At 37.9% G+C, this 12,779-nt stretch overlaps 1 long non-coding RNA gene across 5 annotated transcripts in view; it reads left to right on the top strand.

Annotated features, from left to right (window-relative positions):
- The first annotated feature begins 3,976 nt into the window (after positions 1-3,976).
- The window catches only part of LOC119803304, a 62,095-nt gene continuing 53,292 nt past the window's right edge, over positions 3,977-12,779 (top strand). For 4 of the 5 annotated variants that reach the window (XR_005283631.1, XR_005283630.1, XR_005283629.1 and 1 more), the window contains exons 1-2: positions 3,977-4,118; positions 6,971-7,040. This is a non-coding gene — a long non-coding RNA (uncharacterized LOC119803304). Of the gene's footprint in view, positions 4,119-6,970; positions 7,041-7,592; positions 9,263-12,779 lie in introns of those variants that run through there. The other variant, XR_005283632.1, reaches the window with a different exon arrangement.

Below are 12,779 nucleotides of genomic sequence, written 5' to 3'. Positions count from 1 at the left end.
AGAGAACAGCTTAATATATCATAAATGAGGGATGGAATAAATATAAAGTATTTTTGTAAAAGACTTAAAAGTACATACCAGTTTAAAATATGAGACTTGTTTTTGTAGTCTGAAATGCGATGCAATGAACAATTAGAACATCTAACAGTAAACATAGGTACATTTAAGTTACATATATGAACACACACAAACAGAGTGAATAGGAATTGGGTAAAGTTGATGCTCTTGCTAGACCCTACCAAAGGCAAGCAACTTCACAAAGACACATGCTAACAGAGTCAGAAAGAGGAATTTAGAGACAAAAACATAAGTAAACAGGGGTACCAGGCAGGGCATACTTCAGTAAAGATGGCAGGACTTGGTTACCTGACCTGGCTCTCAGTTAAGATAGTAGTGAAGTCACATAAACTCAGTCAAAATGGCAGCAGTCCCATGTTGCATGAAAAAGCAACTCAGTTAAGATGGCGGTGAAGTCACCTGACCTCAGTTAAGATGGCGGTAAGATCACGTGACCTCAGTCAAAATGACAGTAGTCACATGTTGTATGGAAAAGCCATCCAGTTAAAATGCCGGTGAAGTCACCAAGGTCATCTGACCTCAGCCAAAATGGCAGTGGTCACGTGTATGGAAAAGCCACGATATTTAAGCTTAATAATAAGAGAGACCTAGAGACATGATCTGCTCTGTCGCTGAGCCACCATGCCACAAATCACAGCAGGGAGCAAAAAGCTGGAATTGAAAAAGCTGCCTCATGGATCTGACCAATCTTATTGGCAGCAGTAACGGTGGCAAAGATAGTTTGAAGAAACTCTTTCCATTTGCCTTTGCACTGACAGTAGTTAAAAAGCTCCTGCTGACAGTAGTTAGAAAGCTCCAAGAAAAGTGGAGCTGGCGGGACACTGGCAGAGTATTGGTACGAGCTGAAGAAGTAGGGCATTAAGGCTTGGGGTTTTAGGGCCTGTAAAAAGGCATCCATCCCAGGGGACGGACATGGATGGCTTGTTACCCATATCTGAAATCATGAAAACCCATGAAAAAAGTCCTATAACGGATGTCTCCCCCTATAGGTGGGGTGTAAATCAGCACAAACACTGCAGGACCCATGTGAGAGCATCTTCTGCCCCTGGGTGAGGTGCTATAGCCTGACTGTATTTGGTTGGGGTGACTGGGAAGCCAGAGAGTCCAGATGCTGCTCTGAGTGGCCTTTTATGGCAAGGGAAAAAAAGAAAATGCAAAAGAAAAAAGAGAAAAGCTGAGGGACCCTGGGCCCCCAGTTGAATGCACTGCTAGCACAGGATTTTAGCTAAGGGAAGCAATCCAGAGATGAATGTCAGTGAAGGGCTCAACCATAGCCTTAAAGAGTGTGGTTGGGGGCTGTTGCCCTGTATCTAGGAACACCAGAAGATCACTGGGAGCTCACTAGTCAATTCCTCAGGTTCAGAGAAATGGTTAAGCTGACCAGAATGAGGGAAACACACCAATTGAAGCCGGTAGTGTGTGTAGAAATCACACTGTAGAAATCACTCTCAGGCATATGGTACATGTGGTTGTTGTGAAAAAAAAATACCTAGTTCTGGATACCGACCCCAAAAGAGGGCACCAATGAAATGGATTATATAAAATGTTATGAGTCCCTGGCAGTGGCGTCAACAGAAATACTGCAAGTCCCCAAGCGGAGGCAGGCAGTGGGCCATGTGGCAGCATGCAGCAAACAGCAGGTCCCGAGAGCAGCCAGTTCCAGGCAGGGATGGTGCAGTTTCATGAGTGGCTGTAGCAGAGCCCACAAGGAGAAGGATCCCACAAGGAGAAACAGATAGATGGTGGGCACACCACAAGACCATACTGCAGGTCTCAGGAGGCTGCTCTTCAAGAGGGAGATGGAAAAGGAAGAGACTCAGGCTGCAAGCAGGAAGGAAGATCTGCCTGCCTTAGTGGATGGGGGAGGGAGTGGGCATGGCTTGTCTCTTAAAGAGACAGAACAGATCATTACAATGAGTATAGTTTAGTTAAAGGCATTTGTTTAACAAGAAAAAGCAGTGGATTCTATTCCCCCTACTTCCAAATAGAAAACAAAAAAATAATAGCAGAGACAGAGCATTTGGTCTGAGATACAACTGTGGGAAATAGTCTATGACAGAAACGTGTATGACCTAAATAGGCCTGCACTTCCTGGAAATGAGTCTCTGCATTTATTTGTTATTTATTTGTTCAGTACAAAGCTACAGTTCAAAAGGTCAGTTTAAAATATTGATTTTATGTTTATGTATTTTGTGTACTTGTACATATGTGTTTCAAATATGTGCCTGCTGTCTGAGAGGCCAGAAGACGGCATCTGATTCCCTAGAACTGGAGAAACAGAGCAGCCTGCAGGTGCTGGAGCTCAAAGTGAGGGTCTCTGCATGGCAAAGGTACCATTATTTTGGGCCCAGTACTGCATATTTTTAGTGGGAGCCCAGAGTTATTACATTAAGAACATGTCTGTATAACCTTACAACAAAGAAATATTTTCTTGCTTTAAGCATTTGATCCTAGGTGTAAAATTTCCAGGTCTATTAATTTAAGCAGTTTATCTTCACTCTATATCAGAATAATTAAAAATGGAATTCCACTACAATTGATAGTGGAAAGAAAGGAAAAAAAAAACCCAACATCTTTAGATGAATATGCAGGGAATATGGAAACAAACAGTGACTTATTTTATATTAAATTATTATATTTATTATTATATTATATGTATTATAATATATAGTATATATATTATATTATATTAGCTGTCAACTTGCTAATTTTATACAATGTTTTGGGATAAAGTAGAACAACAAAAAGCCTAATAGAACATCTACAATACAACAATGAGCCTGGGGGAAGGAGGGAACTGACCTTCAGGAATTGTTATCTGATCTACAAAGAGGCTCCCTGGTATGTGAATGTGTCTTCATATTGCATGTATATATATACACACACACTACCTATGGACACAAACACACACATACATAATACCTAAACACACACACACACCCACCTATACATATGGACTCTCTCACACACGGATGTATACATATGCACACACACAGACATATAAACATGCGCACACATAGACATATACACATGCATTCACACACACACACACACATACATATGGACTCTCACTCACACAGACATATGCACACACACAGACATATAAACATGCGCACACACAGACATATACACATGCATTCACACACACACACACACACACACCTATACATATGGACTCTCACACACACAGATGTATACATATGCACACACACAGACATATAAACATGCATTCACACACACACACATATACACACACGAATAAGCAAAAAGACTTGCTTTTTAGCCACAGGAATTATTTATTGGGAACAATCACATGTTAGGTACATGTCAAAACATGAAATTGGTTTTGTTACTGATTTTTTTTTAAAATATTTATTTATTATATATACAATATTCTGCCTGTGTGTATGTCTGCAGGCCAGAAGAGGGCCCCAGACCTCATTACAGATGGTTGTGAGCCACCATGTGGTTGCTGGGAATTGAACTCAGGACCTTTAGCAAGAATAGGCAGTGCTCTTAACCACTGAGCCATCTCTCCAGCCCCTTGTTACTGATTTTTAAGGAGGATCCAGTATTTAAATTGTGTGCATAGTGTTATTTTTCCATCTAGAGGAATGTCCTGATTTTAACTTTGGGCTGCTTAGCTTTTTGTTTTGTTTTTTTCAACTTGACATAAGCTAGTATGTCTTGGGTAAAGAAACCTAAATTGAGCAAATGCCTGCATGGGAACGACCTGTAGGCATGCCTGTGGGGCTGTGTTTTGTGTTTGTTATCCATTTGTTTAATTTTAACTCGTGCCTGTTGTGGAATGGCCCAGTCCACTGTGGGTGGTGCCACATCTGTGCAGGTCGTGCCAGTTTCTGTATGGGAACAAGCTGAGCAAGCCAGTAAACAGCTTCACTCATTCTTGGCCTCTGCTCCAGTGCCTGCCTCCAGGTTCCAGCCCTGACCTCTGTGAGCTGTGGACTGTGGGCTGGGGGATGAAATGAGTCCTCTCCTCCCCCATGTTGCTTTTGGCCACGGTGCTTATCCCAGCAAGAGTAAGCATTTATTTTCATCTCGGAATGAGCACAATTTCTAAAAACTGTAAGGTCATGGATGACTGGCAGCTTATTAGAGGAATAGGCAGGTTTTCAGATTTTTTAATTGATTGCTTTTAGGAAAATCGATAATGAGGGTATTGGTGTGTATAAGCATGTCTTTGTGTTATAGAGCATAGAGGAAGATCAGGAATCAACTTTTATGATTAATTATAACAATTTATATGAAAGCAAGGAAGTATTGTCTCTATATATAATTGCTCTCACAAGATGGAGTCATGGTAGTTATTTTATCATATGGAGTCATTTTTTGACCATCTGGAACCCTTTTAAGATGAGCAGTATGACCTGTAGCTTGTACTTGTGTTGGAGTCACAATTTTTTTTGGATTCTAAATGTCTTTACAAATATTTTTTATAAACAGATTGGTTTGTGCAGTACACTAGTCATAACAATATACTACTAGTTGATACATGGCTAGCTACCACACAAACGGGCAACTGACAGCTAGTTACTAGCAGTGACTCTAGATATGGATCTGCTCTTCCTTGCTTGGGAATTGGTACTCTTTCAGATATTTGGATAAACTAGTTTTGTGAATTTTTACTTCCTCATGCATCTTGCAGTACATATGTGATGTTCCTGCTTGGTCTTCTATTCTTGGACTTCATTTTTCACACAGGCATTGTAGGAGTTATGTCCCTTGTGTAAGACACTTACAAACCAGAAGTTTGCATTCGTAACCTTTAGCAAGATAGATTATTTTTCCCTCTATGAGAGGATGCAAAATTAGCTTGTAGACCATTATTACAGTCATACAAGTTTGCATAATTTCCCTTACTTTTAACAAAGGATTATGACCTTGGAGGCTCTCTTTCTGGTGATGTGTAGAATCAGTTTTTTTTTTCCCCTCAGGAATGGTTGTGGTTTTTACTTTGAGCCTAGTTTCTTGAGAGTCTCCCGTGTCAGAACAGATAGCTCACATTGCCTGAGTAGCATTGCCGAGAAGTGGAACTTCTACCTATAAGACTTCTATACTCTGTTTACTGAGCACATACTTTACTTAGAGTGCTCCTGAGTGATTGGGGCCTACCTGTCATGAGTACATTGTCTTTTCAAACCCTAGAGTTGACTCTACTTGGTTGCCTCTTTTCTAGCTTTTCCCTTATTTTTTTATGTAATAGCTACCTCTCTCTTTTGCTTATTGTCTCAGGCAAGATGATCTCAAATTTCTGTTTCTGTGGTCTCCTCAGCATATTTGGGAACTTTTAATTTACTATGTCTCCTTGGGTAGAATTCATGTAACATCACATCAGAGCTGGCGGTGACAATTGTCTGTTTAGGACTGTGCTCATGGAAGAGACAGTAGGTCTTGAATATCTAGAGTTATTTTCATTCTAGACCAGAAGTAAGATGGGGATCGTGGTCTGTTGTGAACCTGGGTCCCACTTTGGTGGGTTTTTGCTGGGAATAATGGTTCTTCGGTGGAGGGCTGGTGAAACATGAGACATCCATCAGCTGTCTGCTTTCATCTGAGTAAAACTTGCTTCCAGGGCTGGAACCTGGGGAAGATGGAACATCCATATTGCTGCTGTCATTGTTGCCATTGTTATTGTTCTTGACTGGAGTAGAAAACACTTAGTTGTTTTTATGGAACTCGATTATGTTGGGGAAAGAAGCAACTGAGGTGCATTCTAAATGCCTTGGTCCTTCCTCAGAGTGTTTCTTCTTGATGAACCATTTTCCCTATTCAGTTTCTTCTCAAGTCCACCACCAGGGAACTGAGTGGTTCCTTTTACTTTTGTATAACTTTATTCTTTATTGTCCCACTTTGGGTTGGAAGTACCACTGCTCTTTACTTTTGCTGTTCTGGAATTCCCACCCTTGTTCCAGCTCCTACCCTCTCCTCATGCTTCCTTCACTTGTCACTCCCTTGTCAAGAGATACACTTATCCAACCTCCCAAATGCATTCTATAGGTGGATGAGATCTCTGTGAGATTATTATTTCCTGTTCCTAAGAATTTAGAAGCATCTGTGATACAGATGTGTGTGTTTCCTACACAAATATAGTGATCTGATTTTATCATTCTAACGGCTGATATGAAGTAACACTCATATAGAGCCCAGAGTCTAATATGCCATGCTTGAAGTTTAGAATGAGATTATAAAAAAAGGTAATTAAGATCACTCTTCATTAACAAAACTGAAGGCAATAAGTATACACTAAAAATAGATAAAATATACAATGTCTCATCAAAAGTGGAAAAAAGTCTATGTAAAGTTGAAAAAGTCTTGGAGTTATTGTTTATTAATAGTGAACCACAGGCATATTGATAAGATCATTTGTAGTACCAACACAATCTACAGGTCAAGGGAGTTTTGCTAACCAGTATTTAGTATTTTCTTTCAGTTTACAAGAATTAAGAAATTGACAATGTGTCTTTTTCATTATAATTATTTTAGATATTTGCTTCAGTTAAATAACTAATTTTATTTAGTTTATTTGCTCATTAACAGATTAATGATCCTGAATTTGATTGCCATGTAGCTCTACCTAGAAGGGATCAATAGTCTTCTCTTTTGCATATAGATACTCTATGTAACATGCTAATTTAATTTCTCTTATATATTTTATTTAGCTTTCATAATTTATCATAATTTATACAATTGCAGATGATGCAGAAATGTCTTTGAAACTGGAAAATATTCAGTGTGATGACAAAATTTGTCTTTTCCTTACATATAATTGTGGATGACAGCCAGGATTTTTTATGAATTTATTATTATTGAAAACTATTGTTTTCATATAATATATTTCTGATCACAATTTTCCTCTTCTCCATTTTCTCAGATTTTTCTCACCTCATACTCACCTGTTCCACAGCTTCTTTTTCTTTCTCTTTGGAAAACAAACAAAACAGGTAAGCAAGCAAACAACAAATCAGATTAAAAACAAAGCAAAATAACAAAGAAAACACAAGAAGTACACACAGAGGACAGAGAGAGAAAGAGAGACAGAGGGGGGGAATGCACACACATACACACACACACACAGAAAACAAAACCTATTAAAAATACAAAATCAGAAAATACAATATAAAAAAAAGACCAGTAAGACAACTTTCCCAAAAAAGGTGACATGAAACACAGTCTCTACCAAAACATCAGTAGGTTCATTATGGGTTAGCCATCTGCTGCTGGACATGGGTATTGTTGTTATCCCCACTGAGACTCTATCATAGAAAACTAAATTTTCATTTAGAGGCAGATGTCAATTGGAGATAGATTCTTTGTTAGGAATCAGAGATTGAGTCCACTTCTCTCCACATTGGGACCCTGTCTGACTTGAACCTATGCAGGCCCTGTGCATGCTGCCACAGTCTCTGTGAATTCATATATGCACGAGTCCTCTTATATCTGGAAGACGTGGTTACCCTCCGAATCTAGCAAACTTTCTGTTCCCTCTTCCACAGGGCTCCCTGCCCAGCTGCAAACTCTGTGACCTGTAAGTCATGCTGGTAAAACAATGGAAAGATTTGTGGGAGTAAGAAACACTATCGGATTGTATGCAAGCCCCATTCCATGAGATGGGACCCAAGTCTGACACTCCTCTGACGGCTAAGGTCCTGAGACTAGATGGGCCACAGGTCTAGGGGAAAAGCAAACACTATTGTGCTAGTAAAGAAACATAGTAACAAATGTTACTCCATGCAGTAGATGGGAGCAAATACAGACCCACAACTGAACAATGCAGAGAGAGAAAGACTGTAAGGGTCAGTCCTAAATGGGACGTCTTCATCAAACCACAGAAGCTGGAATTTTTAGTGATATATAAACCAAGGTAATAAGGACATTCTGCAAAGACACTTGGAAGAAAATGAACAGTGGGAACTTCTTCTGAAAATACACTTCTCTTGCCACAAAAAAATAGTCAATAAGTTATTGTATACTATCTCCATGTACTATATTGATATCTTAAATGAGGATGGTCATGGGTATAATTTTAAATGTCTCTGGGCACTAGGCTCTACCAGAATAGTGATGCCCCTCATTTAAACCTCATATGCTTGCAAAGTGATTAATGGTGGTTTTTAAAATGAATTTCTATAACTGCAAAATGTATTTTGTTAATTTCTCTGTATGTTCCTTAGGTACACATGGAATGCTTGCCCTGTACTATTTTACCGTACCTTCTAAAATTTATCCATGTTTCTGACATTAATAGTCTTTACATGATATGAGTGTGTCTAAGTTAGCAGTTAGGTGAGATCTAGACACATTGAAACAGTTAAATATATGTATAAGGGACTATGCTACCAGCATAACCACTGACATGATCAAGGCTGCAGTTGTTACTAAAATATTATGTTTATTCTGTCCAGCACTGGTTTGGTGTCTTGATGGTTTAGTTTGGAGAAAGCAATTATGCATGCTGTGACAGCTGATGAGAAGGTTTGTGTAGTTTTGAAAGCATCATGTACAATTTAAAATATTCGGATATTCACTCTTATGTTTATGTAAAATATATACTACATAAATAAGACTACAGTAAGCTAATGAAAATTAAAATACATGTATCATCTATGCACACTAACAGACATAACGATATATGTTAAATTCATGCATATGTACATAGACACTATAGCTATATAGACACATGTAATTACAGAAGCACATATTACATACTCTTAAAGCACAAGAAGTTAAGAGGGCATATAACCCTATATAAATAAAAATATGCTCTCAGATGTATGCAGATACATTCAAAATGTATCATGTATATCACAGATACTACTACAAGTAATTCCAAATATATTAGGCAGTCAGGTTGTCCTTTCTTATTTTATACTTTTCTCCTAGATCAAAATTTCAGCAGTTATGTAGTAGCCACAGATCTTTATACAGATGTTTTGGTATTACGGGTATGTCCAAGGCTTACGTAATATGCTAAGTCTAAAATCACGAGTGTCAGAAGTAAAGAGATATTTCCGCTCATGGTAGGCACAGTAAGAACAAGGCCAACATTAGTTGTTTGCCCAACTACTTGAAAGAGCTTAAATAACAAGATGAGCAGCAAACCAATTAAGTAAGAAAAATGGATAAAATCGGGATTTGAAATGAAATAAAATTCTATTTATCTGAACCAGTTACATTCTGGAATTTTTAGCGTTTTTATTTTTGAAATTATAATGTCATTACAACACTTCTCCCTACCCTTTCCTCCCTCCAAACCCTCCCATATATCCCTCACCCTCTTTCTTCTAATGATAACACCCTTCCCCTCAGCTCTAATGTAAGTCTAGACAATGCAGGCATCTGTGATTTTTGTATTGATTCCAGGGCTGTGCTGTCTCTAAAATTAAAAGCAGGTGCCATTGTTTTATGTCAGCCTGGTTCATAACATGCTTTCACTAATGCATATAATTCCACGTCATTATAAGACAAATCATATCATTATTCTGTGCTTTTTGGATGCCTTCCGCTTGGCTCTTAATACTCTTACAAAGTTAAAATTAGGTTAAGTAACAGATACAGGTGTCAATGTATCTTTCCATGGAGAGTTTTCCTACATTTTCTCCAAATTTAGAGATATGGCTTAATTGAATCATCATGGAATTGAATCACTTTTGCTGGGAATGCCAATGGTCATTTCATTGCCAAACATAATTTTTTTAGTATTATTATTTGTGTATTTATGATCCTGTTGGATGCTTCAAGCCAGTTCTGTTTCTCATAACTCACCTATTTTTTCCCACCAATATAGCTTTATAGTTTTCCTCTGATGTACAGAATTCTTATTTTCAAGTATTATGTTTTCCCTGAACTTCCGTTAAATAATTGTATCTTGTAGGCTCATTTCTTTTATTTATTGTGTTTTCTTATTGTAACAGGTTCTTCTATCTAAAGTTCCACTTTCTACATCTTTGATTTGCAGAGTGAAACTCCATGGAGAAACTCCATAGGGGGAGTGCCTAAAGAGGGCTGGCATGTGGGCAAGTCTGTGGGAGTTTTCTTTTTCTTTTCTTTCTTTTTCTTTTTTTGATTTATCGTTGACATGGGAAATCCCAAACCTCCATGGGCAGTGCCACTCTTGAGGAGGTGGGCCAGGGGTTGTGCAATAACTCAGACTGACTGAATCAACCAGGCAGGGCTCATATGGGCTCACAGAGACTGAATCAGCAAGCCCAGGGCCTGCGTGGGTCTGCACCAGGTCTTCTGTGTATACGTAATGGCTGCTACCTTGGAGTTTCTGTGGGATGACTAACAGCGGGAGCAAGTGTGTCTCTGGAATCTTTTGCTTGTTCTTGAGTCTCTTTGTAACATGAAGTCTAATTGTTCTTAATAATAAAAACTCAAGAGTCAGCTATCTGGGTGAAAGCTGAAGAATCAGAGAAACAGAGTTGCCAGCCTCTAGAGAGTTCTTACCTTTAGCAATGCACAAACCAAAAGGGGTGATCGTGATTCTATAAATCCTTGGACTGCATGCTATGTTAATGAAACCTGATTAACTGCATGCTATCTCAGAGGAACCGCAGACTGCATCCAAGTTCCTGTCTTCTCCTGCCTTACATTCCTCTCTCCTCTCAGCCATAGCCCTTCCTATATCCATTTTCCCAGTGCTGGGATTAAAGATGTGTGACTCCCAAGTACTAGAACTAAAGGTGTGGCCACCACTGCCTGGCTTCTATGCCTAACTAGTGGCTCGTTCTGCACTCTTCTCTTCAGGCAAACTTTATTTTTTGAAACACAAACAAAATATCACATTTCCCCCGTTTTTGTCTAAAATTAGAAAAAAAAGAAGGCTGTAACTAATATAAGAAAAACAATACATAGTAACTATAATAACTATATACAATATATATAGGCAATAAGTATGTCCATAAGCATTTGACAAATTCGAGAAAATATTCCATATCTATTCTATCTTGCTGAGTCCAAATTCTTGTATCTAATTTACTTTCCATCCTAATTTTCATTACCATTCAAAACTATCTTTTTACCATTCAAAACTATCTTTTGATGTTGATGTTACACATCTTTAATGAGTTTTTTTTTTCAGAGTCTTGTAAACAAGGAAAACTATAACTATCTTGTCTTCAACTTCCTTGGAGTCTCAAGAAGGAAATAACATTAACTGAGTAAGCAGGAAATGTGAGGAAATGACTTTCAAAAACTGTGAGTAATGAATGATAAAAAACAACTGGCTGCCAGGACAGTCACCCAAGATTCCTACAACATTGGGTCATCTATCTTCAGCCCATAGGCCTAGAATATCTGGCAGACTTTTCTATGAAGCAGGATGTTTGAGGGACTTCCCAGCCTTGTCTTGGAAAAGTTTGGTAGTCATTCTCTTTTATGTCCTCCTGTCCAATTAGGACAGCATACCATCAGCAATTGAGGCAAGAGCATTGCTTTACTTTTGCCACAAAGAAAGTAAATTCCATGTGGAGTTTTTTTTTTGGTGCCTATCATCTTATCCAAATTAAATAGGTGTTACTAAGTGCAACCATGTCTCATTGTCATAGAAAAAAGAATTGTGTTATTAAAACATCTTTATTCCATATTCTGTATATCTCTGAGTTGTTTGAAGATGAGCCATCTATCTAAACTATATCTCTTTTTGACCTTGAAAACATACCTAATATGACTACAGGCTTGATTGTAATAGGTGACTAATTGCCAACTTGCATTTCCTTATTACCCTAATTAGTTGGGGATAACAGCTTTCAAGAACTAGAAATTTGCATCACACTGCTAAATGAACTGTATAGGTACAATATATTGAGAAAGAGTAGAAATGTATGCACAGTATGTTCTAACAAATAATATGTTCTAATAATCTGAAATTTGTATCAATATATAAAATTTATATACAAAGTATACAAAAATTCAAAGCAATGTAAAATATTTAAAACTAGTAGTTGCTTTTTAAAAGTTTCAATAATCTACCTTTTTGTCTCATTATATTTATATTCCCCATTTTTCTTTTCAGAATAGATTCAATGATCTACCCTTTTATCTATCATATCTGTATCCCCTTCTTTTATCTTCAAAACAAGAACACTGTATCTAATCTTGTTTATTTTTTAACTATTAACAATAACAACTTGTAAACAATTCTCCTAATCAATGGCAAATATTCATAGCCCATTGAATGACCAAAAACCACCCATCACTCTTGGGAATATGGGTGTCAAGTTCTTAAATTTGCTTTCTGGGAACAACAGTATTTTTAAGAGATCCTGAAAAGAAAAATTGGGGTTAATTGTCAAGTCCTGGGAGAAGCAGCTGTATCATTTGTTGTCCAGTCTCTTCAAAATAGGAAAGTGCAGGGCTTGTCTCAAATACTGGCAAGAATAATCTGTGAGGCTGGATCATCTCACATAGCCACCTTGAAATTGTTCTGAGCACTGAGCAGTTTGTAGTCCCAATGCTGATCTTTATGTGGTGGGTTTTTTTTTGTTTTTGTTTGTTCGTTTGTTTGTTTGATTTTTAGCTTGGTATTATCATAGTCCTGGAGGAATCATTGTCCTGGGATCCCATCATCTTTTTTAAAACTTCAGAGATCAAATTTGGTTAGATTATTCCCTTTCTTGATAATTTTTTTCTGAATATTTCTCCCTCCTTCTTTGGATGTTTATTTGCCCAAAGGTCTTTAA

This window comes from Arvicola amphibius, chromosome 17 (assembly GCF_903992535.2).
Source record: "Arvicola amphibius chromosome 17, mArvAmp1.2, whole genome shotgun sequence".
In the NCBI taxonomy this organism is placed as follows: domain Eukaryota; kingdom Metazoa; phylum Chordata; class Mammalia; order Rodentia; family Cricetidae; genus Arvicola; species Arvicola amphibius.
The sequence above is the reverse complement of the archived record's forward strand: the minus strand, read 5'-3'. Positions and strand labels throughout refer to the sequence as shown.